Source organism: Lissotriton vulgaris, chromosome 7 (genome assembly GCF_964263255.1).
Source record: "Lissotriton vulgaris chromosome 7, aLisVul1.2, whole genome shotgun sequence".
NCBI lineage: Eukaryota > Metazoa > Chordata > Amphibia > Caudata > Salamandridae > Lissotriton > Lissotriton vulgaris.
Window position 1 is genome coordinate 345,155,366 of NC_141695.1, and position 12,168 is coordinate 345,167,533.

Genomic DNA, 12,168 nt, shown 5'->3' on the forward strand with positions numbered 1-12,168 from the left:
GGACAGAAAATCATTTTTGAAAAGAAGTTATATTAAGACCTTTTAGAGGGACAGTGGAGTGATCATCCCTCTGCACGTCCAGACGTTTCTTCGCACCTCCATCACAAACCATTCGCCATCTAAGCCCTAGATGTTAATTTTTAACAAGTCCAAGTCTTCCACCTTCCTTTCTTGTTACTACAGTCTAATGGCAGTGGGAGCAAAGACTTATAGTAACCAGGCTACAAGCAAATATTTTGTGTAGGGCTTTTTCTATGAGAACAGCACCCATACTGGATAATGCTTATAGTTAGGAAGGATTGCATAATTTCATCAGATTATCAGAAATGTAATGAATGAAGGGGCACCTGCATGATTGCCTTTTGCGGTCGCAAAGGGGCAAATTCACAGAATCTGCCCCTTTGCAACCGCAATTTTTGCATTTGAGATGCATCATCCCAATTGCAAAAATTCGCTATTTAAGTCATCGCAAAATTTGCGATTATTTAAATTGTGATTGCATTTAGGGAATAACAAATTGCGATTCCCTAAATGCAATGCAACAAAAAAACAAATAGCGAGTTAGCTATTAAGAAACGCAAATTACCATCAACTTAAAGTTCATGGTCATTTGCGAAAACTTTGGAAAATGCACAAAATAATTTTTTTTAAATTCTATGGTGCACACAAACATGCCCTTGGGGCATAGGTGTGTGCAACATGCTTTTTAATTGCAATTTCAGGGGTTCCTCACGTTGTCCTTTGGCACCCTAGCACCCTTGAAATTGCATGCGCAATTAGTGAGTACCTATTTGGTACTCGCGAAATACGCATGCAATTCCCATTGATTCCTATGGGCCTATGGCAAAAAAAAGTGTGATTCCTACTCATTCCTTAATTGCGACTCGCAAATTGCGAGTCGCAATTCAGGAATGGCTTCCCATTCATTCCTATGGGCCTATGGCCCATAGGAATGAATGGGAAGCAAGTGCGATTCCTACTCATTCCTTAATTGCGACTCGCAAATTGCGAGTCGCAATTAAGGAATGGCTTCCCAGTCATTCCTATGGGCCTATGGCCCATAGGAATGAATGGAAAGCAAGTGCGATTCCTACTCATTCCTTAATTGCGACTCGCAATTTGCGAGTCGCAATTAAGGAATGAGTAGGAATCGCACTTTTTTTTGCGATTCCTACATTTAAGATTCCTTAATATTCGCAATTGAGGAATCGCAATTGCCTATATTTGATGCATGTGCACCGAAGAAACTATCTGGAGGCCAATACAAATGTGACATGGAACTCAAGCTTAGAAGAATAACATATTTATTAAAGAGGAGATGTGACCAACCATCAGGTTCCCCTGCAGAGGAGTAACTGACAGAGAGAACCATGAGACAAAAAGCATTCCCTAAGTTGAAAGCATCATGACACCCTGAAAGTGAATCTCTACATGCACAAACTCATTAGACCCAAAACAATCACATCCCTTCCGACCCCTACCCAAATATAGCACAAAACTATGTACAAGATACAGTCAAGGTATTAGATCATGGAAAAATATTCTCAGCTTGGAAAAAGAATCGGCTATGACAATAAGGCAACAGTCCTTCCGGAACTCTCTTTTATAGAAGCTTTAAGCTAGGGGCATGAATGAGGAAATTCAGCACTCAAGAAACACAATACACAATTACTAAAGCTCAAATACAAATTAGTGTGGTACTTGAAAGAGGAGGGATGCCACTCCTGCATCCCAAACTGAAGGGTTATAACAATTGACACGCCTCTAAGCACACCCAAATATGTGCAAGTAAAGTAGAGTAAATCAGCCAGATGTCCTTGCATTCCAAAGTTCTCTCTTTATTAATTAACATTTTCTGCCAGTCAACAAGTGTTTCGTCATTAAGAATTCATCCCACTGCTTTCTCATGGCTGGAAATGACATATAATAACGCTAATTACATATCAATCCTAATTAGCAAATTTTAACATTTCACCCTGTGTTGACAAATCCAATCCCAGTGTAAAAACAGAGTGCACAATTCATGGTGGAAATCCATGTGTGTATCCGTATTTAAATTACACCAATTTATGGTTAGTATTCCGCAGAATATAATAGCTCACAAGGAAAAGCTTGTTTCCTGTGTCATTTGCCACAACACCAAAACAGAGGAACTCAATCCAATAGAAATTGAAAGTATAAATTGTAACTTGACCTTCAGTGGTGTAGATGGAGTCTCCATCCACTGTAGGCATTTCAATGTAGACTAAAGAACACTTGTGGAACCAAAGTACATAAACATTCGTGTTTATCCATCAACCCTTAATCCGACACCTGACGAGTTCACTCCGTGCATTTTGGACTTTGCCTGCAGTAAAGACAATAGACCACACTCGTACCAAACTCCTCTTGCGCCTGCTGACACACCGTGTGCATTTGCTAAAAGAACTGTACCATGTTATCTACTTTCCATACCTCTAGTCAGGATAAGTACTGCTCCCAGCTGAGGTCCAATCTCAATAACACAGTATGTGATAAGGGTCAGAACAATCAACAAATTGTCGGCGAGTCCGCCCGGTTCGTATTGGCGACTGCCTGCAAAAAGAGAAAAAGTTCCACATTCATACACGACAGTCATTATTCGTTTTGACACACTTTATACATCCATTTATCACGTAACAAAAGAGGGCTACCACAGCATACCGCAAAATATAATTCAAAGTCCAAAATGCATAGAGTAAATTTGCTTGAATTTCGCTGATTGGAGAGGTCTTGACTCTCAAAAGCATAGTGTGTTACTAGGATTCGACCTCAGCTGGGAGCAGATTTATCCTGATTAGAGGTATGAGATATAGATAACTACATGATAGCGCTTATATGGAGATTGATAGCTGGACCAGTTCAGATTACAGATTTTCATTTCTTACAGATTTGTCTAATACATAACAGGTATAAAGTGAATTATGGGTATCAAGTGACGGATTAATGGTTGATGGATAAGCACAAATGATTGTGTACTTTGGTTCCACAACTGTTCTTTAGTCTACCCTGAGAATGCCTGCAGTGGGTGAAGACTCCATCTACACAACTGGTGGTCAAGTTACAATTTATACTTTCACTTTCTACTGGATTGTGTCCCTTGCAATTACAGGCCCATTCGTCTCATTGACAATCTACAACAGATCTTTGCAAGGCAAGTTTTAGACTGATTATTAGATTTGGTGGAATCTAACAAAATTATGTCCTCACTTCAAGCTGGTTTCTGCCCAAAGACTAGCAACTCTGATCAGATTTTTAGATTCGCCACGTTATATTGAAAATTTGTTCTATTATCTAAACGAAAGCTCTTTCTGACATTTGTAGATATTACAGCCGCGGTCAATAGCACTCCATGCAATAACTTGGGGTGAGTCTTGTCAAACATGGGGGTCCCTGTCAACTTGATCCAGCTCATGGTATGATTAACCTTCACACAAAGAACTTTACCCAAGTAAGGTGTGGCATTATGGGAGAATTAACAGAATGCATTCCTGTTGAGTGCGGTGTGCAGCAAGGGTGCCTTCTGCTCAAACGTTATTTACCCTTTACATGAATAACATAGTGGAAACACTGTTGAAGGTAGAAATGACTCACCTGTCTTGAACAATAGAAAGGTTCCCATTCTTTTGTTTGCAGATAATTCTCTCCTTATTTCCAAAACGCCTACGGGGCTCCAGCTCCAAATTAACACGTTTCTAGGGTTCTGTATGACCATGGGTTTGGAGGTGAATGTAAATAAGATTAAATATATGGTTTTTGGGAAGGGAGTGGTTAAAAATGCTGTCATCCGTGTTGGTGGTGAAGCAATAGAGGGAGTGCATAGTTTTGCCTACTTAGGGGTCAAATAATGGAAAAACTCAAATGGGCAGGACAACTTACCAAGAGCACAATGTTAACTAAGCACAGATCGAATGCTATCATCAGATTGTATTATAAAATGAGCTAATGCTCTATTTCACCGGCCATAGAAGTGTACCGTGCAAAAGCTCTTTGGTGCAGAGATCAGGGGTTACACTGATGTGCATCCGTTAACTACTGCAGAGAACAACTTTGTGCAAAAGTTAGTTTCTGTACCAACTAGCTCCCCTCTCATTCCACCATACTTTGATTTAGGACTTAAGAGAATTACTGATTTGTCAGCACTTAAACCTGAGGGGTATTGGGAATTAGGTGACTACAGAGATTCCCTTAGGGACCTACTAAATGTTGTTGGTGCTAACCCTCGTTTACATTTATTTTTGTTTGGTTCAGTAGGCTGGGCCTTCTACGGCTATAGGAAGTGCCTAATTCCCTTTGTAAAGCTGAGCTTAATGGTCTGAAATTACTTTACTGGGCATATATCCACGAACAATACATAAATATTGGGACAAATGGTCTTTTTGTTCAACAGGTTTTTGGAATTTAAGTCTTATCCTTGCTTTGAACCATTCCTAGATTTTGTATCTCTGCCTCCAGCAAAAAGCGTGTGTGTTCGCTTTCGGCTAGGTATTCTCCCATTAAGAACATTTACAAACAAATGGAATAAGGAATCAGTCTCTAACCTTTGCCCAGCTTGTAGTCTGGACTTTGAGACTGAGGCACATATCTTTTTTTGGCCAGAGAACCTTGGGTCCTGTAGCAAATGGATTTGCCTAATCTGTCAGAATTTGGGATTGACTCAATAGCTTGTAGCCAAGAGAATTTTAAAAATTGACACTTCTTCCTTAATTGTTTTTGAGGGTAGTAAATTTTTATAGAATGCTTGGTATAAGTGTAGTAAACTTCCAACAGCAGAAGCTTTGTGATTTAAAGTGTATGCCCTGTAATCCTTTTTGACTACAAACCAGTGTACTTTTTATTGCCTTTTTAGTTTTCCTTCTGATCTTAAAATGATGTGTATTTTGCTATAATGCACCCAGTCCTTGGACGTCTCTGCACTTATCTTTTTAAGTATGTTTTCATATTACAATTATTATATTATGGAATTATATTATGTATTTATTAGGAATGTTATGGCTGAGCAAACAGTTTTAAAATTATAAACTGAAGTAGAATGTGCATTTTTATACTTTTACATATTTTGTTGGTGTAAAAAAAATCTTATGATAATGATCGAGTTCCTCTGTTTTGGTATAGTGGCAAATGACACAGGAAACAAGCTGTTCCTTGTGAGCTATTATATTCTGTGGAATACTAACCATAAATTGGTGTCATTTAAATACGTATAAACGCATGGGTTCCCACCATGAATTGTACCTTGTGTATTTACACTATGATTGGATATTGTCCACACAGGGTGAAATGTTACAGGTTGCTAATTAGGACTGATATGTAAGTTGTGTTATTATGTCTTCTCCAGCACTTAGGAAGTCGTGGGGTGAATTCCACATAACAAAACACATGTTGGCTGGCAGAAAATTTTAATTAATGAAGAAAGAACTTTGGAATGCAAGGACGTCTGGATGATTTACACTACTGTACTTGCACATATTTGTGTGTGCTTAGAGACTTGTGTCAATCATTCTTTCAATACATTATGTACCTTACTCCAAACGCATGAGGAAAATCTTCATTCACATTCTCTCCTTCCAACATCCGTTGCACATCCTTTTCCCCTTCTGGACCCACGGAAAATGTTCTCCTATTTCATATGATTCCATCCTGCAACATCATCATAGAACTCGCTACTTCAACCTCCTATTTGAGGAACTCCAACAAACCTTTTTTCAATCGCTCTGCTCTCTTGACTTCACCTCAATCACCTGCCTTCACGTTTAAGTATCTTTTCCTGTCCATACCTACCCTGAAACTGAAAACTTCTCTTCTCAATTTGATGTAATCTGTCATTCTGCACTGCACCTCTTTCCAACCAAGAAATGTACCTGTGATTGTTTGTTACCAATACAAACGGTGCCACCTCCGTACTGCCATGGGGCTTTTCCGAAATTGGCTACAACAAATCCAGAAGCACGTGTTTCCAGTGATAAACATTGTGCATCACCACTTCATTGGGCAAACCTTCAGTCCCAAATATATCTCATTTAAATTCCACAATCACTTCCAAAGTGACATATTATACAACTCGTATATCACCAAATGGGAACTAAGGAGAGTTAAAGGGGAGCCGTATCTCCCTGCCATCAAATACTTAACAAAAGAATAAGGTACCCATGTTTATCAGGAGTTTTGGGAAATAACGCCATTCTGTTATGCTGACCCTAGTAAAAAAAAAACCTGCTCAGGTTTATAAAGGGATCCTCACCCACGACTTGTTTGTGGCATGCTTTATCTGTGTTTGACTGCAGAGCCGGCTCCACTGCACACCTCATGGGGGACTACATGCCCTTTAATGAGTTACGGGATAATTGATACAATTATTACGCACCATAAAAGAGGTCTAGAAGTATGTAACTTAATATAAATGTATTTTGCAGTGCAGAAGCATGTGACTTGCCATAAGCGTATTTTACAGTCTGTCTTGTCATGTGTGGTGTGTATCACTTTAGCACGATCACATGTGTAAGTGTGCATTACTGCCACCATCTGTGCCCTACAAGTGTGCCGCACTTATTATAGCACTGGGACGCCCCGTTGCTGGGCAGCTATGCACAGTACAAATCTGTTCAATAATAATAATTATTACTATGACATGTTTTCAAGGAATCACCTAATAATTCAGTTTCTATCCCGCCCTACAAATGACCAATGAGTCTCCCAACCAAACTTATGTAAGCAAGCATGTCGTGTTTTTAAAAAACCCTTTCACAAGTTGTGACTCACTACTGGATTCTGTCAATTACTGTTTAGGGATATTTATGGTGTTGCCAAAGGTCTGCTGACCCATACCTCCTTACGCAATGGCCCCAACATGCAGAGCAGTGACACAAGGGCCATAAATTACCTAGAGCATTGAACACGGTACATATTTGTACTTTAAACCATATCAGTGTAACATACGAAGAATTCAGACTTTCAGGTTATACCCAAGAAATTTCTTAGATATATTGAACCCCGCGATATAAAATACCTCCCTAAACCATGTTGTACCTGGTTCCATCAGCCTGAGTGAGGGTCCCAATGTTGAAGCCTGCCATGTACAAGTAATGTATGAGGGTTCCTTTAAAAACCTAAACAGGTTTCCTTTTGAGCTGGGTCGTGGAATAGGATGGGGTAAATTCCTGCTAAACATAGGTACTTTATCCGTTTAATTAAATAAACTGTAAAACTGGAATACTCAAAGTACGGGCCAGGGAACGCATGTGGCCCTCCTGACCTTTAATTGCGACCCCTAGTGACCAGCAGCACTGAGCTACTGTTCACTTGACAGAGCAGGAACAAACTGGCATACTTTATTTACACATTAGCTAAAGTAACCATAAGGAATAAAATAACGTTTTGTACCATACATATCCTGATATTTTAAGGGGCTCTCATATGTGTTAATGAAGAAATAGGAGCGAAAGTTAGATTAACTCATTGCCTAGGATCACACAATTTCGTCAAGTGGGGAAGCCAGGACTGATACCAGGTTTTCAGGTTTTACATTTTACAATTCAGCCACCAGATGAGAATCTCTTTCCCTCTCATGTTTTACATTAGAAGTTAATGCTTTAACTTCAATTCTTAGTGCATGAGTATAGAGCATCGGTGGCAGACAGAAGGCACAGGAAGGCTCGGTTTGTTGTCCACACCATGCATCTGCTTCACGTCCACTTACGCCCACCTTTCATCACCCGATCCTCACATTGCTGCAATCGGTGCGGCCCTCGGGCATGCCACAGACAGTACTTGGCAGTCCCCAGGGAAATGTTTGCGAGTACCCATGCTGTACAACAACCTATCACCACCAGAGCGTAGGTACTCTTTCCAAGAGCCCACATGGCCCGGCAATATCCATTGCCATTTACTCCAAGTCGTCTTGGACTTGGCAATCTCAATAGTAAACATGAATAAAGCATTGTCTCCAGGGTCTTATCATTTACCATACAATGAATTCATGACCTCTCAAAATATTTCACCAAGCTATCCAGTGTGTGCCACAGGAGATATTATCTAACACTATCACTTCATGCTCTGCCTGGCTCTCATGAGCCAGTTCCAACATTTTCATCCTCGAATTCATTGGCAACACTAACAAAGCCAGTCCTCTCACAATGTTGTTGCAATATTTTAATTCATGTGCACTGTTGAAATCCACCCTTTCCACATCCTTTGCCCCATTCCTTTGGCCCCACCCTTTCTGAACATACTCATTCCTGTTTCCACTCTTACTCTTTTACAGCAACTCACAACACATTACTCACCATCTTAACTCACTCGTTATTGCTGAAACCAACTAGGGCAAGAAATCAGCAGTAACAGTGCACAACGCTGGTACATCTGTCATACATTCTGCCACTTCACAATCCTCTAACTCAGTTGGTGATGAATAGGCAGATAACAGACTTGTGATTTGTTTTAAATGAACTCAGTAGATAAAGGCTGATGTTGTGACAGAATAAGCAGTTCCTGCTCCTCTCAATTTTCTCAAGCCTTAAGCAAAAGTCATTTCTTTTCCATTCATTTTCTCCCTAAGCAAGCAATTCGTAGGCATTAGGATTCATTGAATCGGATATGATGCAAGAATTATTTGTGTCACATCTCTTGAGAGGCACTGGTTCCTCAATATGAGACTTGAATTATACAAAAGCCTCTGCAAACTCACCTAACCAACCGAATTTTTATTTTGTTTCTATCATTGTCTTCTAGCAAATCTGATGAAAAATCTATTTTAAAAGTCCACTAATCCCAGAAAGTTTCCTAAGTAGTCTATATTTTCTGGAATACGCACAGCTCTGAGGAAACATCACAGCAACACCAGTTTTGGGAAAGTAGTGTCACAAAAATGTTAAATAGCTCAAGTCTTTATGCATTTCAATTTGGTAATAGGCGGATGACAACGCGAGTATCTATGTTACGTTCAGCAATGCGTGCCAATCCACCCATGTGTTGGTATTTAAATCACAGAAGTCATTCACATTCTCCCAGAGCTATTTTCTTGGTAAGCTAGTACAAATAGTGCCAGCCATTATATTTCTTCAATGAGGTTATCCTTGCATAGTTTCTCCAATTCTACCTACAATGTCTAAAACAAGTGGTACTTTACAGACTTTATAAACACTCTCGTGGGCATTAGAAGCTAATGTTCCCTTGTGACAAAGAAATCAGTTTTCCAAACTTGTCACATAAAATCTCTGGCAATCACTGAAGACTCTGAACCCAGTTCACTTCTTTTACATACAAATAAAAATCCCAGGTGAGAACCTGCTCTAGGTGATTCAAGTCTAACACTATTCATAGCCTGTTCAGTTCCCTGTATCAGCTGTCTTTGGATAGTACACCACAACCAGGGCCCTATTGCTCTTGAAGGCAAACTAGAAATAAAAATCACCTAGGACCCAAACAGATTTCCTCCCATGAGCAAAAGGCCTGACTTACGAGTCTCGCTGACATACATTGTGAACCCTTGCTCCTTTCCTGGTCCCCATCTTAGAGGACCAAACCCACCATCACCCTCAGACAAGCGCCACTGACTGGCACTACACATTGGAGCTTTGAACCATCTTCTCCTTCAAAAGACTTAGGGGGTCATTAGTATGGTGGGCAGACTTTGTCTGCCCGCCATACCCCCGGGAATCGGGACCGCCCGCAATGCTGCGGTGGTCCCGCACCCTCAATTAGGATGCGCCTGCCACACTGGCGGGCGCATGGCGCATTTGTAACATTGCGGCCGGCGGTGCGGAAAGCATCGCCCGTCGCAATGACACAAAGGCAAGTTGTGCCTTTCGATGCACAACGTGACAGGCACTGTGCGGTGCCTGCCACATTGTACATTGAAATGTAGTGGGGTAGCATAGGTACCCCCCTTCTGCACCCTCCAGAGTCCCTGGGGGCCAGCAACGGGCCCCCGCAAGCAAACTCTGCATGCCTATCCGTGGCGGCATTTTCCACCCCCATTGTAATATGGCTGGCGGTGTCTAACAGACACTGCCACCACATTGAACCCTTTTCCGCCCGGTCGACAAGTCTTTGCTGATGGATGGCGGGCGGGTTTCCCCTGCCGGGCTGGCGGTGACTACTGCCGGCCCGGCGGGGGCGATCCGCCCACCCTCCTAATGGGGCCCCAAATGTTTATCCTCACTTAAAATAGTCACACTTTTTCTAATTGCCCACTATCTTTGCGGACACAAGCAACATTTTACGTTACTTTCTACAGTACTGCACGGTGGCTGGGCATGCTAAGTGATTCCTGCTGTCACACTGAAACACACAGTCTCCATTTTCATGTTCTAGATTTCTTCTTACACAACCCCCTTAATATACATTTGTTTCATATATTATGTATTGTTTTCAAGTAACCTTGCTCCCAGTAAAGGGACGTTTGTATTGACAGAAGTCTTTCTTCGACTTTCTTACTCCTAGTTTTTGCTGTTAGCTTGTCTCTTTCCATTGCATCTTGAAAGACACAAATGTGACAGGTACTAGCCAAAATCCAGAGGGGTGCCACATCCCACTAGGCTCACTAGGCAACTGAACTCACTGGAAAACTGTATGCCTTACCTGTACATCCTTCTTGAGTTTGGAGAATGTATTTTATATTAAATCCCTTTACTGCTGTGAAATACTCATCTTGTTCTCCCTCTTCATCAGTTATCTCATCTCCTCCTTAAGCAAGTGTTTCAACAGCCACCTCTCTTTGGGCTCCAAACCATACCTCAATACCGCATATTTCATTTATTTTCGCATAAAGACATCATCCTAAAAGCATCATGAGCTGGCCTAGTACGCCTGTTTTTGGATACTCTCAGGAACCTATTTGCATAACATATTTTTTGAAACCCGATTGAACTGTTTCAACAATATGTGTTTAGAAAAATAGCTAGCAACAAAGTGCCTTCATTACTTCAATGCCCCCCTTTAACAACAGAAGACGATCCACGTCGTTATGGGCTACTCCGTAGCTCTTGCGTGCTCAGCTTTCCGTTATTGCAGCACGTGCGTTCAGAAGCATAAAAACCACCTCTACCAAGTACAGAGCATTGCCTTCACCTGACGCAATTACTCTCCTAATTAAGGCCACCTGGCACAGTATAAAAACAATCTCTCCTCCCCAAACTTCACACAGCAGCTCTGCACAAGCGAGGTAAGTGTTTTGTGAAGGCTTCTGGTGACCGAGCGATACAGTGAACCTATCTTTATGTTGTTTATCATAACTTTTCCCCCCCTCCACTTTACCATCAGAATAAACCAATGGTTCCCAAATTGTGCGCCGTGGCTCGGAGCCACCAAACCTAGCCAGGAGAGCCGCGCACCAAGCACTTTAATGCATTTAATGTTGAAGGGACTGTTGGCTTCAGTTCAACTAATTAGACTTAAATGCATAATGTCGATGATTTGTAATTGGCATGCTTAAAGCTGTAAACGTAGTGCTTAATTGTTGGCATGTCGAGGGAGATGGCCTCCATATTTCACTGGATCCCCAAGTTCCAACATTCACAAAGTAAGCAGAAGATGCCGGATTCATTTTGTGAAACTCGTTAATAGTTTTTTTTTTCCAAATGCAATTTACACCAATGCAAGTTATCAGGAAAGTACAGTTGTCCTGTCTATAAACACATTAAGAATTGACAATGGTATTTGAACCATAGGTACTTCCAGTACACACACATTTCCAGACAGGCCTGCTTTCTCTTTGAGCAAAGACAAGTAAAACACCATGAACGGCATAATGACAACATTTGGAAGCAAGAAAGAGGGACGTTTAAAAAAAAAATCTGAGGAATTTAATTGGCTTGCATTGATTTGGAAGCAATTTAGGGAGGAGACAGCAAAAAGAAAGCTGTATGTGGTTTAAAAAATCGTGAGTCACCCTGCTGAGACAGGTGTGTTGGCACGTCTGACATGGGTAGAAATGGAAGTGCATGCAAATATTCTTCAAGCGCAGGAACACTTGGGCAATGGGACCCACATGTAATAGGGGCTATCCAGCATTGTAAGTGCGATAAAACAAGTTTGAGAGGGTACTCTAAAAAAGGCATGGGCTAAGAAGTGTAACTAGGATTATTTTATTAGAGGCGCCGCCTTAGTAATACGAAACACCCTGCGTATATGACTATAATAACTTCATCGGCT

The 12,168-nt window shown here is 41.1% G+C and overlaps 1 protein-coding gene across 8 annotated transcripts in view; it reads right to left on the bottom strand.

Annotated features, from left to right (window-relative positions):
* The window catches only part of FLT3LG (fms related receptor tyrosine kinase 3 ligand), a 740,120-nt gene that overhangs the window by 559,570 nt on the left and 168,382 nt on the right, over positions 1–12,168 (bottom strand). For 3 of the 8 annotated variants that reach the window (XM_086930225.1, XM_086930223.1, XM_086930226.1), the window contains exon 3: positions 2,455–2,574. The exons of the other annotated variants lie outside the window; for them this stretch is intronic. The gene's annotated coding sequence lies outside the window, so the exon portion shown is untranslated. The remainder of the gene's footprint in view (positions 1–2,454; positions 2,575–12,168) is intronic. 8 annotated transcript variants of the gene reach the window in all.